The following is a 14,828-nucleotide window of genomic DNA, read 5'->3' as shown; positions in this document are numbered from 1 at the left end:
ATAAGGAATACAGAAGACAAAAGTTTTTCAAGAAATTAAAAAATGCTTTTAAAAAATATCCCCTTAAATGATAGCTAGTTGGGAAAAAAACAATTGAAAATATTACTGAGCTCAAGAAAAGCTCTCACACTCACTGACCAAATTTTTCTGCTTTTATTGATAAAATTAATAAAATTATACTTACATTTATATGTAATCAGATACAACTTTTGAATTACAAAGATTTTAGAAGATCTTGTGGGTCCCTTAACAACAGGAAGAAAATCAAGAGCTTGTTTACTGAGACATTAAAGTTAAGTGGTGACAAATTTGTTTTGTTTCCTTGAATGGGAGACACTAGAAAACAACAGAATTACATCTGAATTGCTGTAGCTGTAAGAAGAAGAAATTTTACCTCAGATTTTATGCTTAACCTAGCAATTACTCATCTTTATACATATTATAGAAGGAATGGATTAGGTTATCCTGAAACACCAATTTTGAAAAAGTTAATTGAAGCTGATCTGCAACTGAATAAGAAATGTTTAATGCTGACATGAGGAGTCATTATTAAAACACATACATAATTTCATTCATGGGTAGATTTCCCATTTATGCTTTTGATCATTTTCAAGTGATCAACAAAAGAAAAATCCTCTTGACATGTGGTGGTTTTTAATTTTATTGAAGGAGGTGAAAGATAGAACTCAGAACTGGGAAGCTAATCTGCCTGGATTCCAACATCTACATCTTCATATATGGAATATTTTTCTTCCCTGTGAACAAAATCGAACATCCTATAGTGATTAAATCTGAAATTCTTCATTAAAAGTGTCCATCATGTAAGGGAAAAATATTGACAGAATTCAAAAAGGCAATAAAGTAAGGCTGTAGGTCATTCTCAACAAACACACAGCAGAAATGTGAATATTGTATTATTATAAAATATTTACCAAGTATTAACTGTTCACTAACCTTTATTTCAAACCTCAAAAAATGATGGCAGTGTGTTAAACAGAAATGATATCTGTATTTACAGAATTCATACAGCAGTTATCTAAACAAGCATATTAAATAATTAAAGTTTATCATCGTGCTTTAAGAATAAGAATAAGGCCTTTCATTGATAAGATACTAAAAACATGTGCTCCAAAGTATTAATTTTTAAATGATTTGAAGAATATGACATCATTACTAAGATATATTTGCCATCATCTGGTTTACTGTGGGGGAATATAGCATAGGTGTGTAAAGATGCAGGAAGGAAAAACTGTGTTTCAGGTAAAGATGGTGGAATGACATGGGAAAAGTTAGTGGCAACGGAGAGCAGAGAGTTCTAGCCTTTGACATAATGAATTTAAGATGTACATCTGACATTCAGATGGGGATGTCAAGCAAGTAGCAGAAGGAATAATTCCCCGGGCTAAAGAAGTCAAAGGTAAAAGTCGAGAACCAGCAGCATAGAGATAAGACTTAAAACAATACACATTGATCACATTAAGGGAGAGGGTGTGGTCAGAGCAAACCATCAGAAGTTAGTCTCAACCACACACACATGCACAGACAGACTCACATGTACAGGCACACAGACACATACACAGAAAGAGAGGGAGACGGACAAACAGAGATAGACAGACAGGTGGGGGGGCATGGGGAGGGAGAGTTCTTTCAGGCTTTGAGGAAAACACATTTTTTAGACATATATTTTAGCATTTCTTCAGCTTTCCCATTGCTTGCAATATTATATAGGTCACAGCCCAGAATTTAGCAGGAACAAATATTGCCACTTTGAGAGTGTGGGATTTTTAAGAGCCAGACGAAGAAACCATTAACTGTTCCCTGGGAGAGCCAGTGCCTTGGTTTAGTAACATCAGGGCAGGCGGACTGTGCTCTAAACTTACACTGCCAGTTCTTTGTTTGTGGTTGATGAATGAAACACTGAATCCATTTGTGATGGGAACAAGGAACTGAGATCTAAGACTCAAAACTGAATTCCTGACATGATGATTTACTGGCAAGGTGTCCTATATCAGCACTGTTGGCTGGAAAGGCATCAGAGGCTCCTATGATGTGATTAGTGTTCTGGGGTCCATGACTTCTGGTTGGCTCCCATTGACTGACTGAAGCCCTGGACTATAGCCAGTTTCCACAGAGCTTTCCTTCATCCTTGCAGAAGTTTGAAACATGCTCATTCTTAACTCCCAACCAACTTTCTTATTCCCTTGTACCATATGCTGCTGTCGCCAGACCTAAGTCACTTTAAGGCCGAGAGCTGCGGGACCAGTCACTGCCGTCATGTTAAGAAATGAGTGTGAATGTTAGCAATGGTCAGTTGACTAACCAGATCCCTGGAGGCAAGTCATTTGTTTTAACAGCTGAGAGGGGGAGTGTCCAGTACAAATGGGATAAGCCACATTAGCAGCATTTGCTGCAGGAGACCAGTTTGAAAACATGCTAACAACATTTGCAGTCTTCTCAGTCCTCCACCAGTGACTCCTATTTTATCTTCTGGACCAGCAGTTTCTCCCTCCTCTCCTCCTAGTTCCTCCCCCTCCCCCCGGCTCCCATCTACCCCTTATTCAATTCTCTTCTTCTCCTCTTCTCCTCCTCTGTCTCCTCTTCCTCCTCTTCTGTTTCTCTTCAGAAAAGGGAAGGGTTCCCAGGGATATTAACCAACCATAGCATGTCAAAGTTGAAGTAAGACTCGGCACCTTCTCTCCTTTTAAATCTAAAGGAGGCAACCCAGTAAGAGGAAAGGGTCCCAAAAAGCAGGCAACAGAGTCGGAGACAGTCTCTACTCCCACTGATAGAAGTCCCACCAAAAGTTACAGAACTGTAATATATATGCAGAGGGCCTAGGCCTGTCCCATGCAGGCTCCTTGGTAGGCAGTTCAGGGCTTCCTAGAACCCCAGGTTAGTTGATTCTGTGGCTTTTCTTGTTGTGTCCTTGACTCCTCTGGCTTCTATAATCCTTCTTCCCCATCTTCTTTAGGATTATCCCAATCTCTGCCTAATGTTTGACTGTAGATCTCTGCATCGATTTTGCTGGGTGAATCCTATCTGATGATAATTAGGTTAGGAACCAATCCATGAGTATGATTTTTTTCTTTTTCTTTCCTTCTTTCCTTCTTTCTTTCTTTCTTTCTTTATCTTCCTTCCTTTCTTTTTTTCTTATTCTTTTTTTCTTTTTTTCCAGTTATGTTTGCTTCAATCCCAGGTCTCTGGGCTGTCCAGTCTCTGGCTCCTTGACCTTCAGGCAGTGTCAAGGGTGGGCTTTATTCTTGAAGGAAAAAATCATCCGGCATGTTTGTTTAATGTAGTTCTATGATGCACTTGTTGATGAGACACTAAGTGGTCTAACTCATTATAGTTTGCCAAAAGGCATGTGAAGTAAGAAAATCATTATGTTACCAGGGTGTACAAATTGGCTGTCATTTCTCTCAGCACACCTAGTACCAAAGCATAATCTCAGCTCTGTGACAGACTAGCTGAAAGGTCACCAATGGTAACACACTCAGGACAACTTAGAATGTCCTAGGTGATAGTTATTTTGGAAGAATTCAAATTGAATTACTATGTATTCATATTTGCTATTGTAGGCATTGTCCCCACATTTGTCTCTAAGAATTTTAGTACTTTTTAAATAGAAGAATTCCTCTTTCCTGGAAGTTTCTCTGCTGATCTCCTCCCTGCTGTAGCTTATCAGAGTCTTTGCTGAACCTACTCACTCTATACCGTCTAAACCTAGAATTCAGCTCTTTCAAATTTCAGGAATCTACTATGACAATAAACACGGTGGCATGATAGCACTTACTGCAAAACACATGAGATGATGTGTGAGCTCTAAAGTTCAATAGCAGATGGGACAACAAATAAAAAAGGAGTCCCTGAGGCATGTGCCTAACAATAATTGATTGGGCAAAAACAGAGACTGTAATGATATCTTCATGTTCTTGGCACGCAGTACAGACAGGTTGTTTAACCTTCTGTGAGAGTCAGGGATATCCAGCAGTACCTCTAACTTGCATGGATTCTAAGTAGCACAAATTTTGTTCATAGTTTAGAGGGTGGGAAGCCTAAGCTCAAAGGGTTGGAACACTCGGTGTTTGGTGAGGTTTTCCTGCCCAGAAATGATGCCTGGTTGTGATCTCCTCCCATTGTGAAAGTAACACATTTTGAAGGTTTCTTTCTTTTTAAAATTTTTTATTAATCATTTCATTCATTTACATCTCAAATAATATCTCCCTCATTAGTTACCCCTCTATAACCCTAATCCTATCTGCTTTATCTCCTTCCGTTTGTCTCTGTGAGGGTGCCCACCCACCCACCCACTTTCACCCACCCACCCACTCCCACTCACCCACCCACTCCCACCCACCACCCCAGCATCTCCCTATGCCAGGGAATCAAACCTTCATAGCATCAAGGGCCTCTCTTCACATTGATATCAGACAAAACCATCCTCTGCTACATATGTATCTGAAGCCATGGATCCCTCCCTCCTTGGTTGGTGATCTATAGAGTTCCTGGGAGCTCTGGGTAGTCTGACCAGCCAGCATTGTTCTTTCTATGGGGTTGAAATCCTCTTCTGCTCCTCCAGTCTTTCCCCCAGCTCTTCCACTGGGGTCCCCAATATCAGTCTGATGGCTGACTGAGAGCACATCCACATCTGCATTGGTTAGGTGCTGTCAGAACTTCCCAGAGGATAGCAACACCAAGTTCCTGTCAGCAAGTGCCTCTTCACAGTGTGCTACTTTATCTAGCTATCTTTCCAAAGCCCATCCTTCAAACAGCATCACACTGGAAAATGTACCTCAACATGAAAAGAATACACAGTATTCCATCTGCAACATTACCTCCATGAGATCAATGAGGAGTATGACCAAGAAACATGGAGGAAGAATGTCATAGGTGGAGCAGTTAGAGGCAAGCACACCAAAGGGATGCAGAGGATGAGGTTATAATTAAGACAAGGAGAAAGGGTAAAGTCTACATCCCGTAAAGTGCACACCGCCCTCCCCTCTATTTATCTCCCAGAACATTAGCTAGTCTGGTGAAGAATTAGGTAGTCTTTCCTGGAAAATTAAATGAACTCAGAGAAAAGGCTTGCAAACAACATCCAATTGGAACTATGTGGAGAGACATGGCAAATGAAGTAAAAATCTACTAGCAAATATTGCAGGCATCGTTACATATTATATAGTGTATATGTGTCACTTTTGATACATATCTGCATTTTGTAATTATGCACATGTGACTCTGCGTATGTGTATGTGCTGGTTTATGATGATGGTCAGCTTAATTTAGAGTCACCATGGAAACAAGCCTCTGGGCATGTCTGTGAATGTTTATAGATTGGATTAAGTAAATTAGAAAGACCTATTCTAAAGGTGGGTGGCATCACTTCAGGGGTTGGGGTGCTGGACTGAATACAAAGGAGAAAATGAGCTATCAGTGTTCCGTGCTCTCAGAGTTCTAACTTCAAACACCAAGCTCCTGCTACTACAACTTCCTCACTTTGAATAACTACACCCCTCCCCAACTATGAACCAAAGCAACATTTTTTCTTCCTTAAGTTGCTTTCCTCTGGTAATTTGTCCTAGCATTGTAGCAAGTAACTAACATTCTTTACAGTTTACAAGACTTAGGAGTTAGAAATGGGGAGACACCGATACATGCATTTAGAGGCTGCTTTTGCTACAAAGCACTTAGGCCCTCCTCAAAAAGACAATAAAGATGTGATATCTGTTTACTTTTCTTTGGGTCACCTGCCTGCCTCTGTACATAGATGTATTTATAACTCAATGAGTATCTGTCTACTCTATCTCTTCTCCCTTTAAGGATGAAGGCATAGATAAGTCATTGTCCCAAAATGTCTCCCTGAATTCAAGAAATTATAAAACATACCTCTCCCAACATAAGGCAATTATCTATGATGGTAAGACAAGCATTCTGCAGCACAGTTCATGATCTAATGGTACCTATGTCCTAAAAACACTATGTAGGAAACAGCAGAACATCCTCATGTCTTTCACGAGGTCAGAATTTATTGAACAGCCATGAATTCACAATGTATGGTGGTTTTAATAGCAAACACAGATTCTTTTATTCCAAACTTAATTACTAATACTATTATTAATATGTACATAGGCTTGATAACTTTAAAATGTTTGTAAATTTATATGTGTATATGAAGCTCCTGGTAACTGAACCTGGGTCCTCTGCAAGAGCAGCAAGAGCTCTAGACTACTAAGTCATCTCTCCAGCCCCTTCATAAATATTTTAAGATTTTTGATTATAGTAGAGGTAAGGAAGGCATAAGGGAAAACTTAGTCTTTGAGAATACAAGGATCTGAAATCAACTGTCACACTGGTAATTCTGGAAATGTTACAAGTCCCAGCAACATGTATTGTGGAAATTCTGCCCTTACCTGCATAGCAGGAGTTGCTGCATTAGCTACTTTTGCTATCACAACTTTTGGTTGGTGGAATTTCCTGCCTTGGCTGGGAGTTCCACTTTTGGCTTGATCTCAGTTTCGACTCCCTTTAAGAGAGACCTGTACTGAGGAATGGAAACCTATGCCATTCGCTGTTGACATGAGGTAATCTATGTCATCAGTCATGTCTAAAGGTTGGGCTAATAGTTTTTGCCTTTATAAACCTGCTGCTGTGCAATAAAATTTATCCTTGATCAAAACTTTGTCTTGGCTCGATTCTTCTCTCATGCCTATCTTTTAATTCCCAGACTCCCATTTGAAGTATCTACACTGACTGGTAGTCACAGGTCGACTACAATATATATTTTGTTTAGAAATTAGGAGGATTTTCTTCAGTTACTTTGTTACATTGAAACATTCTAAATGGGGAAGTTTGTGTGTGCATGTGTATGTGTGTAAGTGTGAGAAATAAAGAGACAGTTTTTGTGTTACTTATCTAACAGAAAAATCTAAGTATATACATGCTAATAATAGTAACACCTCTGAAACAAAATGGAGGATTTTGGTCATTAGGCTTTTCTGTACATTTTGAATTTTATATAATAATAGCACTTTAATTTAAAATCTGGAGAAAACTGTTATCTATCTGTCCATTTATTGATGGAATGATTGATTATTTTCCTTCAGACAATGGATGTTTCTGCTGGGGCAGATAGTCTATCAAAGGGACAGCACTTTAACTAAGTCGACATAATTTAAAACACTTTGCCTGTTGGGGAAAGATTTTTGCCTTGGGGAATGAGTGGATGATTTAACAGAATTCTGAAAAAAGGAACCATACCTGTCTTCTCTTCTCTCTGCATAGTGCCCGCTCCTCGCCAATCTCAGTTGTCTCTGCCTGCCTCTCTGTTTCACAGGCTTGTCTCTCACTCCCTCAGGCTATTTTCAGCTCACCCCTCCTACTGCCTGATCTAGTTTCATGTAAAGAACATGATTTCTAAGAGTCCTACTTCATTTTTTCTGGTTTCCCTGTAGACCGGCCTGAATGCACATTGTCAGGGAATTATGTTGTGCCAAATGTAAGGAATGAAATAAGTTATGAAGAGATCCAGGAAAAATTAAAATAAATGAATTGCTTTGTCCCATCTGTAGGCCTCTGCTCCAGTGTGCTGGAACCCTAGCTTAACTCTGGCTCTCTTGCACCCACACTGGGTCTAGAATAAACTGACCGAAGATTAGAAATTCAGCACCCAGACTACTTAAGCAGCTTTAGGAAGCATTATCTAAGTGGGAGGGGGGGGGGCTGGGGAAGACGCGGTAATTTGTGACAAACCACAGTAATATCCATGCAGTAACTTAATGACTAGAGACATAGTAACTTAAGCACTGCCCCAAATAGAAGAGGCATCAGAAAAATAGAAAATTATTTTTTCCTATTTGAGCTTCCTACTTCCTGTCTTCCAGCTTATTTTCTTAACTAGAAAATGATAATGCTCCTGTCACAACATGGAGATGGCTTGCCTTCATCTCACGGCTGTCTTTAGGCTAAGTTCAGACACCAGCAGTGACAGAAATCAACTTTTCTAACTACCAGGGAATGACAGCAGAGGGCTGCTCTCTTAGGGAAACGCTTTCTCAATTAAAAGGAACAAAATATAACAACCTGCTTATCTCCTGCACCTTCCCACATGATCTTAGTCATTTATTCTGACCCAGGTACAGCGATAGGTACTTTTTATGTTCAACCTTGTTTGAGCCTTAAGCAACCTGCTGAGATATTATCATCTCCATTTCACAGAGAAGAGAAATGAAGCTCAGAGTGTTTGCTCAAGGTCAAATTCTGGTAAGCTTTGGAAGCAAGACTTGAAACTAAAAGGCATTTGGACTCTATGAGAGACCTCATGAGGAGTCACTTGCTTCAATTTTGCTGTGATTTTCTGTTCCCATTGCAAGTAGACATGGGGTTTGAAGACACTAATTAATTCCAGTCATTGATATGCTTTAGTTATTAGCCTTGTTCTCTTTGAAAAGGATTTCCTTCTCTTTGTTTCTTTTCTGTTGCCTTCCTCCTAATAATTGGTAATTCATACAAAAGAATCAAAACCATTTCCTTTCTTATCAAGGTGATAGTGGAATAAAAGTAAAAACCAATAGCAATAGAAGCTGCACAAATCCTGTGAGACTGAGAAATACATTTCTGAATTATCTGTGGATCTTTGCAAAAATACCAAAGGACATTAGCCCCCCCCCCTCTCTTCTAGGAACCACTCTGTCCTGGGAACCCTCATAGCCAACACAGGATAGGAGACCTGTACTCTCCTTTGCTGTGGATTTTGGTTTCAGTGGGTCATTATGAGGCGTGTTATTGTTGTGTGCCTTACTCTGCCTTTCCAGACCCTTTCTCCTTCTCCTTGGGACTTGCCACATGGCACAGACCAAATGTCACACCCAACACTAGTTCTGTTCCTATCATTCCAAGCTATTCCTTCTAACTTGTCTCCATTCTTTTGACTCTCCACCAATCACAACCTGTTCTATTCCAAGGACCCTACAGCCACCATACTTGATGGGTACCCAGGTAGATGACCTATATCCATTCTCCTTCCCCTCCCATTCTTGCTTCTCTAGGGTTCCCCAAATTTTGCAAACTTAAATCTCCCTCTAGCCCATCTTCTTTCCCTTGGGAATCACTGCCATCTATGACCAGACCTAGGATGTTCTTAGTTCTGCCTCTGACACCTTTTTGAAGCTAGACCCTGAACCCAACTAGGGAGTTTTCCAGAGTCAGTCAGCTTCCTCCACATGACAACTTATCTCCCAGTTCACCCATTGTACCTGTCTGGAACTACATGAAGTCTAAGTTCAAACAAGAACTTCAGGTCTGGAACCAGTCAGAGTATGAACACTGAGACTGAAAACCAAGCATTACTTTGATAATCTACAACCTGTCCACACAGCAATCAAAGATCCAAATATCCACCCAACCAAGGAAAGACCAGATGTCCATATAAAAGAAATACCACAAATGCAATATCTTCAGATCCTGACCCCAGTAATAAAACATAAATAGGTACAACCAAAACAATATGATTCCCCCAGAAGCTAGATTAGCAGTCATAATATCCCCCCAAAGCAATTTAATTGAAACATAAGACAAGACTTCAAAATAGCAATTAATAAACAAATGACTCAATGAGAACACAGTTGAACAAAACAATTGAAAACACTATGCTTGTATTAAAAATAGACATCTTAAATAAATTACCAAATAGTATAACTCAGGTTTCAGAGAAAGAAGAAGCCAAATTCCAAAACTGCAGATGAAAAGAAATAATAAAAATAAAATAGAAGTTAAAAGAGAATAAAAGCCAATAAAGCAATTGATTCTGACATTTTAAAAGAAACACACACACATAAATAAAAACTATAACCAATATACATGCAGATATATTCATAAAAATTCTCAAACTAATTGAAAACTGGATTTAAGTACACATTGAGAATAGTATATAAAAACAAGAAGTCAGTTCCATTGCAAGGACTTACATATAGTTCAGTGTGTGCAACCTTGTAAATGTAATGGAGTATGTAAGTAGACTTCAGGGCAGAAAACACATGAGTTTTCAATAGGCACACAAAAGACGTTTGACAAAATGACATAGCCCTTCATGATACAAGCCCTGAAGAAAATAAGAATAGAAGTAACATTTCTCAACACAATAAAGTGTGTGTGTGTGTGTGTGTGTGTGTGTGTGTGTGTGTGTGTATGTGTGTGTGTGTGTGTGTGTGTGGTGTATTAAGTGTTACAACAAATAAAAAAACTAGAAGAACTTTCTCTAAAGCCAGTATAAAACAAAGGTTCTCACTCTTTGTGCTCATATTCAATATAGTACTCAAGATCTTTAGAGACACACAAGTAAAGGGGATAAAAATAGGAAAGGGGTTTATTATTTGCATTTGTTAGTTTTCTCAATGCTTCAACAAAATGACATGAATTTGTGAATAGAGGGGTTTGTTCTGACTCATGGTTTAAGATGATACTGTGGGTCATGTGGGGAAGACTTAGTGATGGGTAGGAAATGGCTGAGCACATTGCCTACACATTCAGGAAGCAGAGGGGACCGAACACTGGCGCTCTACTTGCTGCCTTCTTCCTTTCTTCTTTATCTAGTTCAGGACCCAAGCCAAGAGATGATACTGCTCACATTCAGGGAGGGCCTTAGAAAATCCTCTTTCTATGTCCCATAAAAGATGTGCTCAGAATTGTATCTATTTGCTGATTAAAATACAAGTCCAGTTTACAATGAAATTCATCTCTTGCCAATTTGACACTTGAACTGTAAAACTTCACACTTTATCTTCTTCAAAGGCTTATGGTCATCTCATAATGCAAAAGTCATTTAGTTCAATTTAAAAAGTTCCAACAGTTAGAGAAAAATAAGTGGAAACGGGATCATTATGTTGACTGAAATAAGCCAGACTCACAAAGACAAGATTTTTTTTTTCATATTCAGAACCTAGAGTTAAATTGGTAAATTTAAAACTGTCTACCCACCTATAATCTATCTACCTTTCTTTCTTTCTTTCTTTCTTTCTTTCTTTCTTTCTTTCTTTCTTTCTTTCTTTCTTTCTATCTAATCTATTTCCCTATCTCACTTCCTCATCTATCTATATATCAATCTGTCATTTATTTATATATACATCCTTCATCTATCTATCTGTAGAATATGAAAGAAGGGAATTATGTGGAAGCAGGAATGGTTTAGAGGAACAGGAGATGTAAAGAATTTTAAATAAATACAACTTTAATTGAGTAAATTGGATGTTCTGAGAATTAGAAATGGAATCATGCATTAATTGGCTCATAACCTTTGCTTTAATAATTCTTCTGTGTGGTGGGATGTGTGTAAGATACTGAAGACAGATGATGAGCACATGGCCCTGGGTGAAGAGAACGATGCAATTGCATGGACCAGGTCTTGTATAAAAGCAGCATTCAGGAATACTCTTTCTACTCAATTTATCATAGTGCCCTGAGAAGGGGCATTTAGGGTTGAGTATCACATACTCCAGCTAACAGTGATTTTAAAAGGCAGAGGATGTATTATCCCACAAAACAAAATGCAAATGCCTAAGACATAGTAAACAGCAGCTGCAGTGTAGCTGAACCTCTTATTTTACCCAAGTCCTCATCTAACAGCTCTACTCCTATTAATGAACTGGATGTGACCTTATCTTCCCTGGTGGCTGCAAGACAAGAGCCAGCAGTATGCTTCTCCTCTTTCCATGAAGACACTGCAGGCTCTTGGTTTTCCTGGAGGCGGTTTCTGTACTTGCTGATGATACCCAGGACTGATCTGAGAGCTGAGTTATACAATTAGAGCATTTCTCAAGTCAACCCCACTGCCAATGGTTAACAGAGGAAAGGCTTCTCATCTTGGCTCATGGTCTGATGCAGGGCCTACGGCATGCCTTCCTAAGTGGTCTTTTAGTTTAAGAATTTGAATTCTTCTGGATCTTACTCCTCATAGACATGTAGGTCACTGTGGACTTTAAGGTGGCACTGATGCCCTCCCATGGCATAGCATCAGGAATGGATGCTCTCCTTTCCTGTTTAATCCATCCTCTTTAGTAGGTCATTTCTGACAGTATCAGAGCATGCTATGTGAGGCTGGAGAGGTGGTTCAGTGGGTGAGAAAACTTGTTGCTTTCTCAGAGGACCTGAGTTCAGTTCCTAGGATCCATGTCTGACAGTTCACAATCACCTGTAACTCCAGCCTCAAAGAATGTGACACCCATGGTCTCTTGACCCACTGTAGTCATGTGCACATGCCCAAACACACACACACACATACACACACACACACACACACACACACACACACACACACACACACATATATATATCAGATCACATAATAAAAACAATATAAGTAAAGACCTCTTTGTTGCCTTTTCTTTTTCAGTTACCATTAAATTTCATATTTTCTCAAGAGATGGAAGAGAGAATCTCAGGGGCAGAAGACAGCATTGTAAACATAGACAAAACAGCGAGAGAAGATGCAAAAAAACATATTTTCTCAATTAGTGGCCCAAACTGTCCTTAAGTCTCTCCTCAATTCTTTTTTTTTTTTTTTTTTGACTATTTTATTTTAAAAAACAAAGATAAATGAACAAATTTTAAGCATTTTTGCATAAAAGTATACGAATACATTTTTGTCAGTGCTTGGCATTTTTTCCCCAAAGGTTTGATAGTGTGCATTAAAGTTTTACCAGTTACAATGAGCATAAAGTACATGTAAAACAGGATGTAACCCAGAATTAGTCAAAGTTTTCTTGGTGTGTAAGGATTGAGCATAATGGTTTTTTCTTTTCTTTTCTTTTCTTTTCTTTCTTTTTTTTTTTTTCTTGAACTTCACACAGTCTGTGAGTTGTTTCTGGGGTGTTCAGAGCTTTCTGGGTTTAGTATTCCATTATCAGTGACTCCATATTATAACTGTTCTTTTGTGACTGGGTTATCTCACTCAGAATGATATTCTCTAGATGCAACCACTTTCTTAAGAATTTCATAAATTCATTGTTTCTGATAGCTGAGTAGTACTCCATTGTGTAAATGTACCACAATTTTTGTATTCATTCATCTACTGAAGGACATCTGGGTTCTTTCCAGCTTCTGGCTACTATAAATAGAGCTGCTATGAACATTGTGGTGCATGTATCTTTGTTGTATGTTGGAGCTTCTCTGGGGTATATGCCCAGAAGTGGAATAGCTGGATCTTTAGGTAGTACTATGTCCAATTTTCTGAGGAATCACCAGACTGATTTCCAGAGTGGTTGTACCAGTTTACAACCCTACCAACAGTGGGGTTGTATGAGGACCACCCAGACTAAGGCATCAGCAACTTCATTCTGGTCAATCCAGTGTTTGTTCCTCAATCTTTATTTCTTAGTTTCTCAGAACATTTGATGCATTTTGGTCAATCTTCCCTTTTGAAATTCTAAATTCCGCTGGTATTTTTCTCTGTAATATATACTTGTTTATTTTCTAGGTGATGTCCACTTTCTTTAACTATCTCCTAATGTTGAAGTATGTCAGGTCCTGGTCCTTGAATGTGTTTCCTTCTCATCTAGTTTCATAGCTTTAAACACCATTCAAATCCTATTGACTCAAGACATTAGTTCCCTTGTACACCTGAATAGCATCCCTGTGTATCCAGGGACCTCCATGATCCTTCTGTGTGTCTGCATTCTAGGCAGCATGCATATCTACCATGGCTTTATGAAATGTAGCAGAGCATACTCCAAGGTGTGCATTTGTTACTTTTAGCTGAAGACAGTTTCTCTAATCAAGAATTGGCACTACAGCTGGCTTCCTTGCAGGAAGGCCTTCCTCCAGAGGCAGCTACCACAAGCGCTTCAGCTATCTTTAACTCTGATCAACACCAGACATTTTGCTAATTAGCACACTGAATCAAAACTGTGTTTCCATTTGTGAAATTAGTAGCTTGTTAATCAGCATAATGGATGTTAGAAATGGGCTTTTGTAGATTAAATTAGAGATAACCAAGATAGGAAGATGTTTTTAGGAGCATTACCTGCTCATATAAAATATATTTTCATATTTATATATAAAAACATATATCTTGAATCCCTCAAGGCCTATGGGATTTACTTTAGGGATAGTACATACAGCTCATTCCTTAAGCATCCCTCTTTCTAGCCAGCCAAGCAAAGCATGGCTGGCTAGCTGACTCTACTTTGGGACATTACTTTCTGCTGAGTGGATTCATTCAGTGTAACAGTTGGCACACCTGGCAGGAATGTGATTAGGGAAGCTGACAAGCTTCCAGAGCAGGTGTACAAATGGCCCTGTCCCTATATGTTAAAGACATTATCTCTGCATGTTTTGTAAAATCCGATCTGAGACTTGCTGTCATTAAAACTTGGTAATGAGTTTGCATGGACAGTAACATCCACACACTTAACTCCCTCTACAACCATCATGTATAGCAATAAACCTAAGAGTAGGGCACTGTCAAAATTATCAGAACAGTCAAAATTATCCTAGCCAAAATAGGACTCCTCATCCCCCTCCCATCCCCCTATTCTTGGAAACTCCTTACTTGGACCTCAGTGAAACCTTGCTTGAAACTTGCCTCTCTGTACAGCAGACATACCAACAGGCTGTCTTGATCCTACCTTCAAAGAATGTCCTCCACTGATACACCTTTCCCCATGCCCGCAGCCTACCTTTCATCTGCACTACTACAATAGCCTACTGGCTGGCCTTCCTATTTCCAGGTGCCCCTGGCCAGTTCCTACAAAGCTGCCATAGAACGTCTGTCTGAAGTACCAATGAGATCACACTGTCCTCCTGCACTGATCCCTATAACATTTACTATCTCACTCAGA

Source organism: Micromys minutus (genome assembly GCF_963924665.1).
Source record: "Micromys minutus genome assembly, chromosome: 1".
NCBI lineage: Eukaryota > Metazoa > Chordata > Mammalia > Rodentia > Muridae > Micromys > Micromys minutus.
The sequence above is the reverse complement of the archived record's forward strand: the minus strand, read 5'-3'. Positions refer to the sequence as shown.